This window comes from Macaca mulatta, chromosome 8 (assembly GCF_049350105.2).
Source record: "Macaca mulatta isolate MMU2019108-1 chromosome 8, T2T-MMU8v2.0, whole genome shotgun sequence".
NCBI lineage: Eukaryota > Metazoa > Chordata > Mammalia > Primates > Cercopithecidae > Macaca > Macaca mulatta.
Window position 1 is genome coordinate 141,535,895 of NC_133413.1, and position 14,783 is coordinate 141,550,677.

Below are 14,783 nucleotides of genomic sequence, written 5' to 3' on the forward strand. Positions count from 1 at the left end.
GCAGGACAATGAGGGGTAATACCTTCCATGCGGAGGGAACAATAGCAACTGTCCTCACTTTGGGATGAGTGTGTTAAGGAACAAAATTGATCTCCAATGTGGCTGGAATTTATGGAGTGAATGAGTGGTAATATTTTTTTGCCTGTGCAATCTGAAGCCATCGAGAATTTTAAGCAAAGTCATAATACAGTGGGATTTATGCCTTGAAATGCTATTTCCTACTGTGCGAAGGTAGAGAGCATAGCGGAAAGAGCAAAAGCAGTGAGATAAGAGAGATGCATTGATAAAGTAATTCATGCTGGAGAGGAGGTAGCCTGGACTGGTGCCAGTAAAGATATTAAAATCCCAAGTAGATGATGTAGTGTTTGCCACAAAAGTAGTCACTATGTTTAGTTATCATAATATTAGTATTTAATGTTTCTCTCACTCCATGCCCCAGAGAGTTTATAAGCTGACTTCATATTTCTTGAGTTAAAAGGAAGTAAAAAGTGCTTCTGGAAGGAAGTTCTTTTCTTGGTCCAGGGGGCTGTCAGTGGCAGGTCAAAGAGGTCAGAGATGCCATGAAAGGAGCCTAAGCTGATTCAGGAAGCAACTGGACCCCAGTGGTCCATCTCATGGCTCCTCAGGCCTCTGGGCTTAGCCTAGAAGAAGAGCAGTGCTCTAAAGAATGCCAGGCTTTAACTGGACCAGAGAAGCTATGTGGGGCATGTCTTCTTTCAGGCTATTACTGTCCCCGTTGAGAATGTGTATAATTGCCTATAAATAAACAGCTTCCAGAACTGCTCTCATACAATAAATCACTTTAATCTCCACTATATCTTGCATCTTTTTGATTTTTTAATGAAGGGCTCTATTTTTAAACACTTCTTTTATCCAGCTCAAAAATCACAGGGACAAAAATTACTTTCAACATTGTGTTCCCTAGATTTATCTGCAAATGGTTGAGTCCCAGGATCCTCTAGGAGATAGATTGCATTTTTCCTACCATATCTTTTATTACGCATCCATGATAACCATGTACTACTTTTACTTTTGTGCTTTTGTTGATATCCTCCTCTGTCTTTCTCTACCTGAAAAGAAAGATGGGAGAAAATAATAAATCTGCCTAACTGGTGGGAGTAACATTAGCGTCAGATCATTGCTTCTTTCCTTCAAGAACATTTTAGCAACAGAGGACCAATGAACTCCTGGAAGGAATTCCTTACAGCAATATTGGATGAGTCCCAAATATGCTTAGTTATTTGAATATTTCTGTTAAAATATCAAAACACTATTCTTGCAGTCTTCATTTCATGAATTATCCCCACACAAGTTCATACAACTCTGATTAAGGAGCTACAATGTGACAAGGTTTTTTTTTTTTTTGAGATGGAGTTTCTTTCTGTCACCCAGGCTGGAGTGCAGTAGCATGACCTGGGTTCGCTGCAAGCTCTGCCTCCTGGGTTCACGCCATTCTCCTGCCTCAGCCTCCTGAGTAACTGGGACTACAGGCGATGGCCACCACGCCTAGCTAACTTTTTGTATTTTTAGTACAGATGGGTTTTCACTGTGTTAGCCAGGATGGACTCGATCTCCTGACCTCGTGATCCGCCCTCCTCGGCCTCCCAAAGTGCTGGCATTACAGGCGTGAGCCACCGCCCCAGGCTGTGACAAGTTTTTTTTAACCAGTGATTCTACAAGGAATTTAAAGTGGAATTATTTATTATTTTGTTACTATACTTACTTAAGACAGAGAAGCAGCAAGGTGTAGGGAAAGAACAACAGATTGGGAGACAGAAAACCTCAGCTTTAGCTCTGACTATGGTTCAATGAACTGTGTGGTCTTGGACACAGAATTTACACTTTCTGTATTTCCTTTCTCATTTGAGATGACTTAAATTTTACATCTAATCCTCCGTGTGGTGCCAACATTACAGGACACTAGGCTTTATCAACTGACTTCTTAGATGACTGCTATCAAAAGAGGACTTCTATCAAATGATTTCTATGAAACATTAAAAACTCGTAACTATGGAGTTCTGCCCTTCACACCATAATAATAAAAAACAAAACAAAACAAAAAACCAGCATCTTAAAGAAAAACAAAGAGAAAGGCACATAGCCTCTCTGCAAAACCAGTTATCAGGCAACCAGATTGGGATAGTTTGGGAAACTCCAGAGAGAACATTAGAGACACTTATGAACGACTCCAGAGAAGGCACTGTTGGACACTCTCTGGAGTCTGGAATGGATCCAGACAGAGGTTAGTGAGTGCTCACTTTCCTCCAGGGAAACTTAGGAGTTTTTTCAGCCTCACTCAGCAGAGGCAGAAGGGAAATGAAGGGAAGAGAAGCTGGCATTCTAGAAGCCATCAAAAGATGAGCTAATATGCCAGATATTGGCTCTCAGCATCTTGGCTTCCTCCACTGCAGTCCTAAACTGACCAACAGGGACATTCAGTGATTCTCTCAGGCTAGAAGGGCAGAGGAAGAGGTGGACCATGGTAATCAAAGCAGAAAGACAGCCCCTTGGATTGTCAATGGGGTGCATCTGGCCATCTGGCATGGCCAGCCTCTCCTTTATGTTTGCTGTCGTATGTCATCATCTCTGCAACTCTGTGAAGTAGATGTTTCTGTACTATTTTTACAGGTGAGATGGTGGCTCATAGTGGCTTGATACTTTACCCAACTTCACTCAACTGGGAAGTGTTTGAACCTGTGTCCGCCTAATTCCAAGCATGTGCTGCACTCTCCACAGAAGCACAAAGCTTCTGGAGTTAGCCTTTCTCCCCAGAGGTCACCTCCTTTTACTGCCCTTCTATGCCTTTCAGCTGGAAATGGTTTGCCTTCCCTACCAAGGCCCCCTTAGGACCCTTCTATAAACCCTCAATAGACGTCGTTTACTTCTTTATTGGAAGGAAGAGATCTACAGATTTTAATTGCAGGCATATGGGAAGACAGAACATAAAAATAAAGAGAGAGACAGAGAACATGGGAAACATCCTACTGCCTCTGCTTTTGATCCAGTTGGGTTTCTGAGGCTTAATAATGGCAAGTACCCTTTGCTGTTATAATAAAATCCAAACCTCTTCCTAGGCCCTACAAGGCCCCCTGTGGTCTGGTTTCTGGCTGCCTCTGTGTCATAAACCTTGACACAGCTTATTCTTGCCCATTCTTCTCCAGACACAAGATCATCATTCAGTGCCTCTAATGTGCTCAGCTTGCTCCAATGGCAGGACCTCTACAATAGCTCCTCCATACCCTAAGTCCTCTTTGCTTTGTATTTCAACACCTGGGACTTTCCCCAGTCTTATGTCCTTCCCACTCCGATCTTTATATGGCTTAGAACAGCTTTTTTTCCTTAAGATGTCAGCGTCAGCCCCCTCTGAACACTTCAACAATAGCCAGTTCCAAGCATATCATCCAGCTTTCTCTTTCCCTTCCCTTCCTTCCTTCCTCCCTTCCTTCCTTTCTTCTCTTTTTCTTTTTCTTTTTCTTTTTGAGACAGAGTCTAATTCTGTCACCCAGGATGGAGTGCAGTGGTGTGATCTTGGCTCGCTGTAACTTCTGCCTCCTGGGTTCAAGCAATTCTCCTGTCTCAGCCTCCTGAGTAGGTGGGATTACAGGCCCTCACCACCATGTTCTGCTAATTTTTATATTTTTAGTAGAGATGGGGTTTCACCATGTTGGCCAGGCTCATCTCAAATTGCTTTTTTTTTTTTTTAATTTATTTATTATTATTATACTTTAAGTTGTAGGGTACATGTGCATAACGTGCAGGTTTGTTACATATGTATACTTGTGCCATGTTGGTGTGCTGCACCCATCAACTCGTCATTTACATGAGGTATAACTCCCAATGCAATCCCTCCCCCCTGCCCCCTCCCCATGATAGGCCCCTGTGTGTGATGTTCCCCTTCCTGAGTCCAAGTGATCTTATTGTTCAGTTCCCACCTATGAGTGAGAACATGCGGTGTTTGGTTTTCTGTTCTTGTGATAGTTTGCTAAGAATGATGGTTTCCAACTGCATCCATGTCCCTACAAAGGACGCAAACTCATCCTTTTTGATGGCTGCATAGTATTCCATGGTGTATATGTGCCACATTTTCTTAATCCAATCTGTCACTGATGGACATTTGGGTTGATTCCAAGTCTTTGCTATTGTGAATAGTGCTGCAATAAACATATGTGTGCATGTGTCTTTATAGAAGCATAATTTATAATCCTTTGGGTATATACCCAGTAATGGGATGGCTGGGTCATATGGTACATCTAGTTCTAGATCCTTGAGGAATCGCCATACTGTTTTCCATAATGGTTGAACTAGTTTACAATCCCACCAACAGTGTAAAAGTGTTCCTATTTCTCCACATCCTCTCCAGCACCTGTTGTTTCCTGACTTTTTAATGATCGCCATTCTAACTGGTGTGAGATGGTATCTCATTGTGGTTTTGATTTGCATTTCTCTGATGGCCAGTGATGATGAGCATTTTTTCATGTGTCTGTGGCTGTATGAATGTCTTGTTTTGAGAAATGTCTGTTCATATCCTTTGCCCACTTTTTGATGGGGTTGTTTGTTTTTTTCTTGTAAATTTGTTTGAGTTCTTTGTAGGTTCTGGATATTAGCCCTTTGTCAGATGAGTAGATTGCCAAAATTTTCTCCCATTCTGTAGGTTGCCTGTTCACTCTGATGGTAGTTTCTTTTGCTGTGCAGAAGCTCTTTAGTTTAATGAGATCCCATTTGTCAATTTTGGCTTTTGCTGCCGTTGCTTTTGGTGTTTTAGACATGAAGTCTTTGCCCATGCCTATGTCCTGAATGGTACTACCTAGGTTTTCCTCTAGGATTTTTATGGTATTAGGTCTAACATTTAAGTCTCTAATCCATCTTGAATTAATTTTCGTATAAGGAGTAAGGAAAGGATCCAGTTTCAGCTTTCTACTTATGGCTAGCCAATTTTCCCAGCACCATTTATTAAATAGGGAATCCTTTCCCCATTTCTTGTTTTTCTCAGGTTTGTCAAAGATCAGATGGCTGTAGATGTGTGGTATTATTTCTGAGGACTCTGTTCTGTTCCATTGGTCTATATCTATGTTTTGGTACCAGTACCATGCTGTTTTGGTTACTGTAGCCTTGTAGTATAGTTTGAAGTCAGGTAGCGTGATGCCTCCAGCTTTGTTCTTTTGACTTAGGATTGTCTTGGAGATGCGGGCTCTTTTTTGGTTCCATATGAACTTTAAAGCAGTTTTTTCCAATTCTGTGAAGAAACTCATTGCTAGCTTGATGGGGATGGCATTGAATCTATAAATTACCTCGGGCAGTATGGCCATTTTCACGATATTGATTCTTCCTATCCATGAGCATGGTATGTTCTTCCATTTGTTTGTGTCCTCTTTGATTTCACTGAGCAGTGGTTTGTAGTTCTCCTTGAAGAGGTCCTTTACATCCCTTGTAAGTTGGATTCCTAGGTATTTGATTCTCTTTGAAGCAATTGTGAATGGAAGTTCATTCCTGATTTGGCTCTCTGTTTGTCTGTTACTGGTGTATAAGAATGCTTGTGATTTTTGCACATTAATTTTGTATCCTGAGACTTTGCTGAAGTTGCTTATCAGCTTAAGGAGATTTTGGGCTGAGACAATGGGGTTTTCTAAATATACAATCATGTCATCTGCAAACAGGGACAGTTTGACTTCTTCTTTTCCTAACTGAATACCTTGATTTCTTTCTCTTGCCTAATTGCCCTAGCCAGAACTTCCAACACTATGTTGAATAGGAGTGGTGAGAGAGGGCATCCCTGTCTTGTGCCAGTTTTCAAAGGGAATTTTTCCAGTTTTTGCCCATTCAGTATGATATTGGCTGTGGGTTTGTCATAAATAGCTCTTATTATTTTGAGGTACGTTCCATCAATACCGAATTTATTGAGCGTTTTTAGCATGAAGGGCTGTTGAATTTTGTCAAAAGCCTTTTCTGCATCTGTTGAGATAATCATGTGGTTCTTGTCTTTGGTTCTGTTTATATGCTGGATTACGTTTATTGATTTGCGAATGTTGAACCAGCCTTGCATCCCAGGGATGAAGCCCACTTGATCATGGTGGATAAGCTTTTTGATGTGTTGCTGAATCCAGTTTGCCAGTATTTTATTGAGGATTTTTGCATCGATGTTCATCAGGGATATTGGTCTAAAATTCTCTTTTTTTGTTGTGTCTCTGCCAGGCTTTGGTATCAGGATGATGTTGGCCTCATAAAATGAGTTAGGGAGGATTCCCTCTTTTTCTATTGATTGGAATAGTTTCAGAAGGAATGGTACCAGCTCCTCCTTTTGCCTCTGGTAGAATTCAGCTGTGAATCCATCTGGTCCTGGACTTTTTTTGGTTGGTAGGCTATTAATTATTGCCTCAATTTCAGAGCCTGCTATTGGTCTATTCAGGGATTCAACTTCTTCCTGGTTTAGTCTTGGAAGAGTGTAAGTGTCCAGGAAATTATCCATTTCTTCTAGATTTTCTAGTTTATTTGCGTAGAGGTGTTTATAGTATTCTCTGATGGTAGTTTGTATTTCTGTGGGGTTGGTGGTGATATCCCCTTTATCATTTTTTATTGCGTCGATTTGATTCTTCTCTCTTTTCTTCTTTATTAGTCTTGCTAGTGGTCTGTCAATTTTGTTGATCTTTTCAAAAAACCAACTCCTGGATTCATTGATTTTTTGGAGAGTTTTTTGTGTCTCTATCTCCTTCAGTTCTGCTCTGATCTTAGTTATTTCTAGCCTTCTGCTAGCTTTCGAATGTGTTTGCTCTTGCTTCTCTAGTTCTTTTAATTGCGATGTTAGAGTGTCAATTTTAGATCTTTCCTGCTTTCTCTTGTGGGCATTTAGTGCTATAAATTTCCCTCTACACACTGCTTTAAATGTGTCCCAGAGATTCTGGTATGTTGTATCTTTGTTCTCATTGGTTTCAAAGAACATCTTTATTTCTGCCTTCATTTCGTTATGTACCCAGTAGTCATTCAGGAGCAGGTTGTTCAGTTTCCATGTAGTTGAGCGGTTTTGATTGAGTTTCTTAGTCCTGAGTTCTAGTTTGATTGCACTGTGGTCTGAGAGACAGTTTGTTATAATTTCTGTTCTTGTACATTTGCTGAGGAGTGCTTTACTTCCAATTACGTGGTCGATTTTGGAGTAAGTACGATGTGGTGCTGAGAAGAATGTATATTCTGTTGATTTGGGGTGGAGAGTTCTATAGATGTCTATTAGGTCTGCTTGCTGCAGAGATGAGTTCAATTCCTGGATATCCTTGTTAACTTTCTGTCTCGTTGATCTGTCTAATGTTGACAGTGGAGTGTTGAAGTCTCCCATTATTATTGTATGGGAGTCTAAGTCTCTTTGTAAGTCTCTAAGGACTTGCTTTATGAATCTGGGTGCTCCTGTATTGGGTGCATATATATTTAGGAGAGTTAGCTCTTCCTGTTGAATTGATCCCTTAACCATTATGTAATGGCCTTCTTTGTCTCTTTTGATCTTTGATGGTTTAAAGTCTGTTTTATCAGAGACTAGTATTGCAACCCCCGCTTTTTTTTGTTCTCCATTTGCTTGGTAAATCTTCCTCCATCCCTTTATTTTGAGCCTATGTATGTCGCTGTATGTGAGATGGGTCTCCTGAATACAGCAGACTGATGGGTCTTGACTCTTTATCCAGTTTGCCAGTCTGTGTCTTTTAATTGGAGCATTTAGTCCATTTACATTTAAGGTTAAGATTGTTATGTGTGAACTTGATCCTGCCATTATGATATTAACTGGTTATTTTGCTCGTTAGTTGATGCAGTTTCTTCCTAGCCTCGATGGTCTTTACATTTTGGCATGTTTTTGCAATGGCTGGTACCGGTTGTTCCTTTCCATGTTTAGTGCTTCCTTCAGGGTCTCTTGTAAGGCAGGCCTAGTGGTGACAAAATCTCTAAGCATTTGCTTATCTGTAAAGGATTTTATTTCTCCTTCACTTATGAAACTTAGTTTGGCTGGATATGAAATTCTGGGTTTAAAATTGTTTTCTTTAAGAATGTTGAATATTGGCCCCCACTCTCTTCTGGCTTGGAGAGTTTCTGCCGAGAGATCTGCCGTTAGTCTGATGGGCTTCCCTTTGTGGGTAACCCGACCTTTCTCTCTGGCTGCCCTTAAGATTTTTTCCTTCATTTCAACTTTGGTGAATCTGGCAATTATGTGTCTTGGAGTTGCTCTTCTCGAGGAGTATCTTTGTGGCGTTCTCTGTATTTCCTGGATTTGAATGTTGGCCTGCCCTAGTAGGTTGGGGAAGTTCTCCTGAATGATATCCTGAAGAGTGTTTTCCAACTTGGTTCCATTTTCCCCCTCACTTTCAGGCACCCCAATCAGACGTAGATTTGGTCCTTTTACATAATCCCATACTTCTTGCAGGCTTTGTTCATTTCTTTTTCTTCTTTTTTCTTTTGGTTTCTCTTCTCGCTTCATTTCATTCATTAGATCCTCAATCGCAGATACTCTTTCTTCCTGTTGATCGAGTCGGTTACTGAAGCTTGTGCATTTGTCACGTATTTCTTGTGTCATGGTTTTCATCTCTTTCATTTCGTTTAGGACCTTCTCTGCATTAATTACTCTAGCCATCAATTCTTCCACTTTTTTTTCAAGATTTTTAGTTTCTTTGCACTGGGTACGTAATTCCTCCTTTAGCTCTGAGAAATTTGATGGACTGAAGCCTTCTTCTCTCATCTCGTCAAAGTCATTCTCCGTCCAGCTTTGATCCGTTGCTGGCGATGAGCTGCGCTCCTTTGCCGGGGGAGATGCGCTCTTATATTTTGAATTTCCAGCTTTTCTGCCCTGCTTTTTCCCCATCTTTGTGGTTTTATCTGCCTCTGGTCTTTGATGATGGTGATGTACTGATGGGGTTTTGGTGTAGGTGTCCTTCCTGTTTGATAGTTTTCCTTCTAACAGTCAGGACCCTCAGCTGTAGGTCTGTTGGAGATTGCTTGAGGTCCACTCCAGACCCTGTTTGCCTGGGTATCAGCAGCAGAGGCTGCAGAAGATAGAATATTTCTGAACAGCGAGTGTACCTGTCTGATTCTTGCTTTGGAAGCTTCGTCTCAGGGGTGTACTCCACCCTGTGAGGTGTGGGGTGTCAGACTGCCCCTAGTGGGGGATGTCTCCCAGTTAGGCTACTCAGGGGTCAGGGACCCACTTGAGCAGGGAGTCTGTCCCTTCTCAGATCTCAACCTCCGTGTTGGGAGATCCACTGCTCTCTTCAAAGCTGTCAGACAGAGTCGTTTGCGTCTGCAGAGGTTTCTGTTCCATTTGTTATTGTTTACTGTGCCCTGTCCCCAGAGGTGGAGTCTACAGAGACAGGCAGGTTTCCATGAGCTGCTGTGAGCTCCACCCAGTTCAAGCTTCCCAGCAGCTTTGTTTACCTACTTAAGCCTCAGCAATGGCGGGTGCCCCTCCCCCAGCCTCGCTGCTGCCTTGCGGGTAGATCACAGACTGCTGTGCTAGCAATGAGGGAGGCTCCGTGGGTGTGGGACCCTCCCGGCCAGGTGTGGGATATGATCTCCTGGTGTGCCTGTTTGCTTAAAGCGCAGTATTGGGGTGGGAGTTACCCGATTTTCCAGGTGTTGTGTGTCTCAGTTCCCCTGGCTAGGAAAAGGGATTCCCTTCCCCCTTGCGCTTCCCAGGTGAGGCAATGCCTCGCCCTGCTTCAGCTCTCGCTGGTCGGGCTTCAGCAGCTGACCAGCACCGATCGTCCGGCACTCCCCAGTGAGATGAACCCAGTACCTCAGTTGAAAATGCAGAAATCACCAGTCTTCTGTGTCGCTCGCGCTGGGAGTTGGAGACTGGAGCTGTTCCTATTTGGCCATCTTGCTCCGCCCCCCACCTCAAATTCCTGACCTCAAGTGATCTGCCCTCCTCGGCCTCCCAAAGTGTTGGGATTACAGGCGTGAGCCACCTTCCCTGGCCTTTTTTTCTTTCAAAACATATATTACTATCTAAAAATATATTTTTATGTTATTTATGTCTCCTGGAACTACTCGGGGAAAAAAACACAGCAGATATCATCACTTTATTTTACAAGTAAGACGACCTCAAGTTCAGAGAGCTTATGAAATTTCTCCAATGTTAAGACTCAAACCTAGTCCACTGAGTTCAAAGTGCTTTCCACAATGCCATACTGACTGCCTGGGGAAAGGTACACTCTTTGGGAGCTTACTTACATTATTTATTATTCCTTTTGTGACTATATATTTTTGCTTCGTTCCCTGCATCATAAATTACACACACACACACACACACACACACACACACACATCTGTTGTGCCCTTCATAATATTTCAATGTAGAAACATGAGATCAATGCTGAGTGTGTGAGCAAATGCATGTGTCTCTGTGGCTGAAAACCCGTCCTATTCATACCTCTAACATCCCAGTGGACATTATGTTGGGTAGGAGTCATTATTCTTTACATCTCTGGGACCTAACACAGGAGTAGGCACAGAATAAATGGCCAGCAAATGCTTATGGAATAAAGGTATGGTGGCCTGCATGTTGTCCTTATTACAAGTGATAGTTCCCAAATTTCCTCTAAAGTCATTAAAAAAGAGCTTTTAAACTCAAGACGCGTGCCAGAAAGTTCTTCCAAATTTAAGACTAGACTGAATGATGCCTGCTTCTCATAGTAATGAGGACTGAGAGGTACCTCTATTTTTACGTTTCATGACCTGACAAGACAGAGGGGCATATGTTTCCAGACAAGACAGAAAGAGCCTCCAAAAGCCCTCCTGTAGGGCAGAATTACAATACATGCAACATTATGGTCACACTAGGAGTCATAGCACTACATGGTCATCAAGCATAAGAGAGAAAGTGACCACCTCACACCAGTAATTTTGGGTAACATTTCAGAATTGAAGAGGATTCTGGATTGTACAAAATCTGTTTTATCCCGGGGGTTCAAGAATGGCTTGGATGGTGGTGTCTGTTTAGCTGAACACATGGGAGGCCTCTGGTGATTTCTGGAGAGGTGTGTAAAGATCCAGACGACAGATTCTGCTGTAGGAGAATGTGGGGTGGACACATGGAGAGGACATGTGCGGATGGAGGACGTTGAAGGGCAGTGTGGTGTCTGTTTTCAGCTTTTGTTGTGGTTTGCTAACCTGGAATTGAAGTAGCAGAGCAAAGCTCAGTGTGAGTAATATGTCTGTGTAATTGGGGAAAGCTTATGGGTCAGATTCCATATGGCTCAGAAATTTCACTGACTCTGATTCCTGACATTACGTCTCCCTAGCTAAAAGATGCCAACAGATCAAAGATAATGAGGAAGAGTCATCTTTACAATCTCCCCTCAATGTATGATTCCTGTTTGGCTTAGAAGAGTTCAGAGACCGCAAAGTGTAGGAGTATATAATTTGTCTAGACGTATTTTAAATCTCTTAGTAAGAATCAGAGAATGTCAGAGCCAGGAAAACACTTAGAATGCACAGAACACTTCCACTTTTAAAAATTTTCATTGAGAAGAAGAGTTAGGCCCCGACCTCCTCTGAGCAATACTTTAGCCAGCAGCCACACGTGGCTAGTCTGAATTGAGATATGTCAAAAGTACAAAATACACATCAGATTTCAAATACTTAGTAAGAAAAAAGTGCAAACTATATTGTTAATAATTGTAAATTGATTATTAAAAGTAGTAGTTTGCATATATTGGGCTAAAATAGAAACAATTTAAATTTGATTTTATCTTTTCCTTTTTCCTTTTTATTTATTTATTTATTTTTTATTATACTTTAAGTTCTAGAGTGCATGTGCACACGTGCAGGTTTGTTACGTATGTATACACGTGCCATGTTGGTGTGCTGCACCCATTAACTCATCATTTACATTAGGTATATCTCCTAATGCTATCCCTCCCCCTCCCCCAACAATAGGACCCGGTGTGTGATGTTCCCCTTCCTGTGTCCCCAAGTGATCTCATTGTTCAATTCCCACCTATGAGTGAGAACACGCAGTATTTGGTTTTCTGTTCTTGCAATAGTTTGCTGAGAATGATGGTTTCCAGCTGCATCCATGTCCCTACAAAGGACATGAACTCATCCTTTTTTATGGCTGCATAGTATTCCATGGTGTATATGTCCCACATTTTTTTACTTTTTAAATACAGCTACCAGAAAATTTTAAATTACACATGTGGCTTGCATTATATTTCGGGCTGGCTCAGAAGAAAACAACTTGCCCACAGCCGTGGCACTAAAGTTGAGACTAGAAACTAAGTATCCTGACTTGGTCTCTCTTTCCCCTTCCTTCTCCTCTTTCCTCCCTCTCTCCTTCTTGGTCCTCTTCACGCTTGGTTCACGGTAAATTGTCATCACTGTTCCATGCTAGGTCTCTCCTGATTCTCCATTGATCTGTTCTTCCCCGCAGCCCACTTCTGCCTCTGCCCGCAATGTTGTTAATAGCAGTCAGTTTTCTAAGATGGGGTGTCTCTAGCCCTGGAAAAATAGCAAAATCTGCTCCTTAAATTTCAAGGCATGTTTGGGACTGTGGCAGTTTAATAATTTTGAGTTCCTTCAAATCAGCACTTAAAAAATATTTGTTCAATATTTATTCAGTGAAATAAAAGATAGATGACAATTTTATTACTAAAATTATTTACTATTTGCTTTTGTTCCAAATAAGGGATTTATGACATACACATGAATGTGAAAAAAAAAAGATGTCTTATTTGAAATGATATTTTATTTCACAGTTTTTAAAGATGATAAACCTTTAATTAGGACTACAGGAAAGGTGAAGTACAACAACTTTGTGAAATCAAATGTGGAAGATAGTTTACATTATAAAGCTTTTTCAAAACAGTACATGAAAATATTATAATTTTATTGCTTTCAAGCATATAAAATTATTTCCACTTTTTTAAAAGCAGCTTTTTTGAAATGTGATTAACACACACACAATTTATCCATTTAAAGTGTTTGTTTTCAGCATATTTACAGATATCTGCAACCATTACAACAGTCAATTTTATAACATTTTCATCAACTCAAAAAGAGAATACGAATCTTTTATCTACCACTTCTCTATCCCCATTCCTTCCCAACCCTAAGGAACGATTCCTTTTTAAATTTTTATAGATTTCCGCATTTTGGACTTTCATGTAAATGGAATCATATCACACAGCATTTCAGTTTTTGTATCACTCAAGAAAAGACATTGGTTATTCATTCCTCTAAAGACAAATGCTACATACAAATGGATTCTATTACAATACAATATTTCATGCATTAGTTGCTTTCAGCATTTCAACTATAACAGTTAGCTCCAAGTAACTGTCATTGATATTGCTGCCTTTAGTGGCATAATTTAATTTTCAGGGCCATGCTGCAAAATTTCTAAACAGATAGAATGAACAAAGCACCAGTAAGAAGTGTCCTTTTATTTTCTCTTCAGAACACCGTTTTATTGCTGGAAGTGAAACGGATGTAATTTTCTCCAATTCTGTAAGTTCTGGATAAAAGCTTGAGTTTACTGGCAGCTGTTCTATTTCAGTTCTGTTTTACTGTCCTTGGAGACCGATGCTCCAATGACCACCTCCGTATTCCACCTTAGTGTGTGCTAAGCTTTGGCTTTCTATGAACATGACTATCCTCCTTTTGAACTTTATACTTCTCTAGTTCCAAGCTTCTTCTTGTTTCCCAACATTCTTTGTTATTTTATGTGTCAGGGAAATAGGAATCATTAAGAAGTTTTAATGAATGAGGTGATATAGTCAGATTTGCATTTTTGAAAGATGACAGGCCATTTTGGAAGAGCAGGAGACTAGCTGGAAACCACAGAGAGGTCTGAGCACAAATAGCAAATGTAGGATGGAGAGACAGAAACCTTTTTAGGGGCAGAAATTGATAGTTGTTGCTGATTAAACACATGAGGGACATTATGAGCATCAACGATAACGACCAAAACTTGGTAAATGGCGTCTTCCTTCACTGTGATAGGGTTTGCAGGGGGAGAAAAACATCTGGGGTAGAAATTGTTTATTGGTTTAGCCTGAGTTTAATGGGCCTGAGTGACATCTAAGAAGTGTTGAGTGGGCAGTTGGGTATACACGTCGTAACTCAGAAGAAAGATTTTGGTCAGACACACATTCACCAGCATTCAGCATACTGATGGTTGCAACCACCCAGGGAGAGTAGGGAGACATTTCTGGGAGACATCCATAGGACTGATACAAGAAAAACTTCAGCTGAATTAAATTTAAAGGAGTTTAATTGAGCAATGAACAATTAGCAAATTGGGTAGCCCCCACAATCACAGCTGACTCACAGAGACTCCAGTGCAGCCATGTAGTGGAAGAAGATTTATAGACACAAAAAGCAAAATGAGGTACAGAAATCGGAAGTGAGGTACACAACAGCTGGATTGGTTACAGCTCTGCTTTTGCCATATATATTTGAACGCAGTTTGAACACTCAGCAGTGTATGAATGGTTGAAATACGGCTGCTGGGATTGGTCAAGCCTTAGCTACTGTTGCAGGTGCATACTCCTACCTAAGTTAGGTTTTCAATCTTGTCTACCTATTAAGCTAGGCTGCAGTTCATCCACAAGGACTCAAACATAGAAGTACGGAGTCCTTCTCAGACCATATTTAGTTCGCTTTAACAGGACTGAGGTTTAAAAGATGAGCAGAATAATAGGAAATAATAAAAGAAACAGACGATTAGCCAGAGGTTTGGAGAAACCACTGAAATAATGTGTTGTTGTGGAAGCCAAAGGAAAAAGTTGCTTTTACTTCATATAAGGTAAGGTAAGGAA